Source organism: Arvicola amphibius, chromosome 14 (assembly GCF_903992535.2).
Source record: "Arvicola amphibius chromosome 14, mArvAmp1.2, whole genome shotgun sequence".
In the NCBI taxonomy this organism is placed as follows: domain Eukaryota; kingdom Metazoa; phylum Chordata; class Mammalia; order Rodentia; family Cricetidae; genus Arvicola; species Arvicola amphibius.
Genome location: NC_052060.1, coordinates 5,982,310 through 5,988,572, shown reverse-complemented (window position 1 = coordinate 5,988,572; position 6,263 = coordinate 5,982,310).

The following is a 6,263-nucleotide window of genomic DNA, read 5'->3' as shown; positions in this document are numbered from 1 at the left end:
GACACCCCACCCCACCCCTTTGCAGTTCTTTTCCAGAACAAAGCCTGTCTGTTGAGCCTCTCTTTAGTCTACACTCCACACTCACCTCCTTCCTGGGAGTCGCAGTTCCCTAGTTGGTGAGCACTGGAACTTTGATTATGCCCCACATGAAGAAATTTAGTACTGTGGCACCTTTCCCTTCAGAGAAGACTGTGTGTGATAGCTCATGGGTCTTCAACCTCTGAGGGTCTGCCAGGATCCTGATGAAAAGAGGCACATGCCGAGTTTTGCACCTATCTTACGTGGTCACGCACACCATCCACATCAACAGTCTCTTAAATGAATGCATTTTGTTCTGCAGCAGAGATGGGACATCCCAAGTCCTTTTGTAAAGGAGGTAGTTCTTGTGATTCATTCCCCGCAGCCTGGGGCCCATTTCCTCACTGTAGAAAATGGGGATGAAATATTTTTTGGTTTTTCAAGACAGGGTTTGTCTTTGTAGCTTTGGAGCCTGTCCTGAAACTCGCTCCGTAGACCAGGCTGGCCTCGATCTCACAGAGACCCACCTGCCCTTTCTATGGAAGAGTTCATGAGAATGAGTAAATTCTATCTTTAAAGGAATTGGTAAAGATGTCATCAGATAGAACCCCCTCCCAATCAGTATTTTCCTAAGACTGAAGTAATGTGTTCAAAGCTGCTTTCTTTGTTAAGGTCAGTTCGGGTGCTGTGCTAGGGAGTTGCACTTTGCTACTTAACTGTGCTTCCAGCCGCTAAGTCCTCGAGGTGGCCTTCTGAGCACTCAGAATGGGCACAGCCTCTTTAGGAATAAACGCCTAACAGTGCTCTCCGTGTGCAGTGTGCTCACTTAAAAATGGCTACGCCCCTGTTTGCGGGAGTGAAGCCTCTTGTCTTGCTCAGACACTTTGGAGTGTGCGGTTTCCTAGTTAGACTTAGCTGTCAGTTTGACACCACCTAGAGGTATTTGAGGGAGTTTCAGTTGAGATTGGTCTGTGGGGCATTTTCTTGATTGCTAGTTGATGCCGAGCTCAGCCCTCTGTAGACAGTGCTTTCTCTAGGTTGGGGGGCCTGGGCCCTCTGAGAAAGGCAGAGAAAGTTAGGTAGGGGAGCAAGCCAGTGCGCCCCTACCCTGCATGGCTCCAGCTCTGCTCCTGCCTCAAGCTCCTGGCCTGGCTTTCATCAGAGAGACTGTTACCTAAAGTGTGAGATGAAATAAGCCCTTTTCCTCTCCAAGGTGCTTTTGGTCAGAGTGTCCTACACAGCAGGAGAAAGCAAGCTGAACATGTGGCCATTTTCTTGAGCCCCCAGACCCATTTTAAACACTACTGCTAGACTCTGTTAGTCCTGGGGAAAGAAGTGCTGTGGGATTTGCTGGCAGGAGGCTTTCTATTTGGTTTTCACAGTGTGATTTACACCACTCTTAGCTTTAGGGGTGCTAGAGGCTGGACTTAGATCTGTGGGTACATTTTGAGAAGTTTATTAGTCAGGAGATTGTTATGTCAGACAGAAAGTGAAGGTAATTGGCCTAAGGACCTATGATAGATCAAGATAATTTGGGTGACACATTGTTTACAACTGTGATTTTTGTTTGTCTTTCCTCCTTTCTTTTTAAATACCTGGTTTCACTCTAGCAAAGTCTGACCTTGACACCCTTCATGAACCCCATGTTCACCCTGAACTCCACTGCAATTCTCCTGCTTAGTCTTCTGGGTGTTTGGTTTATAGGCATGAGTCCCCATGCTCCAGAGCTGTGATGGTCTAGTCAGCTGGGGCCACGCTAGTCCACAGGATTGAATGTGGCTTCCTCAGAGAACTGGATCTCACACAACTTCATGGTGGTCTTTCTTTAATCGATTACTTTGTTATTTAATTTGTGTGTTGTGTGTTGCTGCATGTATTCTGTGTGATAGTGTCTGATTCCACAACTGAAGTTACAAACAGCTGTGAGCTGCCAACATGGGTGCTGGGAGTTGAACCCGGGTCCTCAGGAAGAGCAACCAGTGTTCTTAACTACTGAGCCATCTCTCCAGCCTTGTTTTTATTATCTTTTCTAATCTTATGAACTTTATTATTTAAAAAACTTGCAAATAAAGGAAAACACTATGTACCAAAATTAACCAGACCTGAAGTCTGTAAGACTCAGTGCCACTTGAATTGGCACTCAGAATGGAAGCTCTGAAGCCTCACATTAACTTTTACACTTTCAATATCAAATATGACAGAATTAGAACTAGAAAAACAGTTAGCTTTATGTCTTCTTATAACTTGTGATTATTATCTGTAGGTGGAGACTGCTCGTTCGTTTCCCAGCTGCCCAGACTCTAAATTAATCACACAGAAACTGTATTAATTAAAACACTGTTTTGGCCTATTGCTTAGGCTTCTTATTAACTAACTCTTACATCTTAAATTAACCCATCCTATTATTTATATTTTTACCATGAGTCTCATGGTTTACCCGTAAGGTTCCTGGGCATCTGTCTCCTTCAGTGGCTACATGGCATCGGCATTCTCTCTGACTCCACCTTCTCTTCTCTATATTTCCCTCTTCCAGCCTGGCTATATCTTCGCTCTGCTATAGGCCACCAATGGAGGTAAACATTCATAGCATTACATTACTGCCCCTTTTCTGTCTAAATAAAAGGAAGGTTTTAACTTTAACATAGCAAGGTTACATTATACAAGCAAAGAATTATAGTTACATGTTTATATCTACTTTGTCTTTTATTGTACTAGGAAAGCTATGATTATAACTATTCTTCAACTCCATCAAAAACTCCAAAAGGATATAATATACCTAAGTAACAGGAAGTGCATTTTAAGCAATTTCCAAAACCTAGAACTGACAGAGACATCTCGCTGGCCTGGACAGCCCCCAGAGTTCCTCTGCAACCGCTGCGGCCACCCATCTTCAGCCTGCAGGCCCCACATTATCCAGCAGACTTTTCCACGAAGCAGGAAATTTGGAGATCTCTATGCCTTATACTGGCAAGTCATCAGTTGCTTTCTTCTGTGCCTGGAAAATGTCTGGCAGTTCTCTCATGAAGCAGGAACCCTGAGGACTGTCTCACCTCTTTAGGCAACTTCAGCCGTCATTTCTCTGTGGGTCCCTGCATGTCCAGTTCATATAGCATACATCAAGCAGTAAAGGCAAGAGCAGTTTCTTGTCCAAATGACTAACCAATGCCATAAGGAACCTCTTCCAGCCACCATGCTCTGAAGTAGATTGGTGCTGCCAGGAGCAGATGTGTCTTATTGTCGAGAAAAGTCCTATTTCTTAAAAACATTTTAAATTGCATATTCTGTTAGTCTTTGAACGGTTTGAAGAATACAATCCATCTGAAATATATCTCTGTACATCTAGAAAACCTAACATGACTACAAGCTTGACTATTACAGATGACTATTAACCTATATTCTTAATTATACATTACATTTTAAATGATCTACACAAGCAAATACATTAATCAAGAGTAGAAAAAATACATATAACAAAATTGACCTTAAATTTGTATTATGAATTCAAAGCCCATACCAATGCAACTATTAATCTTTATATAATAGCTCTTCCCTCCTTTAAATGTAACCAAACATTTTATACACGATATTTGGGAATTTGGGCATAGTTCTCTATAAACGCTTCCTGCTTTTTGTTGGGTGAAGTATTTTTGGGTGTTCATGGCAGTCTTTCAGTCGGGGGGGGGGGGTCTTGTTCCATTCAAACCACATTAGTCTGGAAGGAATCCACAGGTTCTCATCCTCTGTGGAAACAAAAGCAGAACCTCTTTTCTAAAGCAACATATCCTTAGACCCAAATTTGAAGTCAAGATACCTTTAGCTTAGCAGCCAGTACAATGAAATGTCTCTCTGTACTTAGCTCATTTATAGTCAAAAAATTCAAAGATAACAACAATAATATATATAACCAGACTCTGTATATTTTCCATCTTTATGTGACTTATTTTTCTTTACTCCTTTAATCTGTGACTGTCTGTACTCTTTTTTTTTTCTTTTTTTTTTTTTTTTTTTGGTTTTTTTCAAGACAGGGGTTCTCTGCAGCTTTTTAGAGGCCTGTCCTGGACCTAGCACTTGTAGACCAGGCTGGCCTCGAACTCACAGAGATCCGCCTGCCTCTGCCTCCCGAAGTACCTGGGATTAAAAGGCGTGCGCCACCACCGCCCGGCTTGTACTCTTTTATATTACATTTATGTCTCTTTAAAGACTTTGCTTCTTTTTATAATTGTCTGTGCTCTTCTTCTCTCTCCCAAGCCTATGCACATTTTTTAAAACACATTGTGTCTCGTTTAGAGGTCTTTTATGTTTGAAATCTGTCCCATTGTGTATCTGTAATCCTTTTCTGTCTAGGAGCACTTCTTAAAATGCTAGCGGTGTGGCTAAGACTAAGGCTGCTTTACCTTTTGACTCTGCCCATTCCCAACATGGTGGAAGTCTGTTCACTGCCTCTAGACTTCTGGGTGGGAGCTGTCCTCACCACCTCAAACTCTGGGTAGCTGGTGCAGCATATAAACCCTTTCTATCTGAGTAAAGGCTAAATCTGCCTGCAGCACACTGCACAGCCTGGAAATATCTCTGTGTATGGCAGCAGAATTCACCATGCTCTTCTGCCTGTGCACGCCTAACAGACCCGATCCCACTCTCTGCCCTGGTGGGGAGTGCTAAGTGTGGGAATGGTCTCAGCTACTTTCCTCTGGACCCTGAGTGGGCACACAAGCACCCAGACCCCAAGTGGGTGGCAGGCATCAGTCCCAAAAGTTTGGGTTCCAATTTTAGGCAGAGGCTGCTCGTTTGTCCTGACTGCCCAGACCCTAAATAATCACACAGAAACTGTATTAATTGTAACACTGTTTGGCCACTAGCTTAAGTGTATTTCTAGATATCTCTTACATCTTGCTTAACCCATTTCTATTATTTTATATTTTTAACCACCGAGGCATGTGGTTACTGGTAAGGTTCCTGGGTATCTGTTTCCTTTGATGGCTATATGGCCTCTCTCTGACTCCACCTACTTCTCTCTCTCTCTCTTCTCTATAGATATTATATATATATCTGTATCTATATATATATATATGTGGTGGTGTGTGTGTGTGTGTGTGTGTGTGTGTGTGTGTGTGTAATTCCAGCCCTGGCTATATTCTGCCACTGCTATAAGGCTCCACATGAGTAGTAAAACATATAGCATACATGAGGGGAATCCCACGTCAATTACCTGCCCTCAGACCTCTCATCCCTGATGGTTAGCCTTTTTTGTTCTTTTTTTCTGTTCTACTGAACTTATATATACATTCATTTATATTGTATACATATATCATTGCTAGATTCTGAGTATGCGAAACATGTAGATAGTTTCTTTCTGAGATTGTGATTCTTGCTTAGAATCATACAGCCTGGGTCCATTTTCCTGGACTGTTTTTTAACTCCTTTTTTTTTTTTTTTCGAATGGAGTAGTCGTCTTTCATACCACATTTTTCATTATCCATTCATCTCTTGCCAACCAGGTTGATTCAGATTTTTTGATATTACTGATAAAGCAACAATAAACATGAATGTGCAATATCTCTATGGTAAGGCACAGGACTTCTCTGGGTATGTGCCAGGAGTGAAATAGCTAGGTCATATGATAGTTCTATTTTTCATTTTTCGAGGACAATCTACAGACTGGACATCCAACAATGGCTGTATTAATTTGCAGCCCCACCAACAGTAAATAAGGGTCTCCTCTCTGTCCACAGCCTCCCCAGCATCTGTTGTCAGCTTTATGATTGACAGCCATTCTCCACTGGGGTGAGCTGGTATCTCAGAGTAGTTTAAATTTGTGTTTCCTGATAGCTAGGGATATTGAACACTTTTAAAAATAGTTTTTTTTGTTTCCAGACATGGTGGCACACACCTTTAATCCCAGCAATGGGGAGGCTGAAGCAGGTGAATCTCTGTGAGTTCACGACCAGCTTGGTCTACATGGTAAGTTCCAGCCAAAGCTACACAGTGAGCCCTTGTCTCTAAGGTACTGGCCATTCGTGCTGGCATTTCCCTTTTGGAAACTGTCTATTTGCTCTTTAGTGATTGGCAGTTTTATTTTCTTATTAATTAATTTCTGCAACTCTTTGTAAATTCTGGCCTGAACTGTGACTGGTAAGTGCGGTGATGAGGTGAAATGGAGTAGGAGGGCCGTCTGTCTGTGTGTTACTTTCGTTGGTCAAATAAAGAAACTGCCTTGGCCTCTTGATAGGACAGCAGCTTAGATAGGC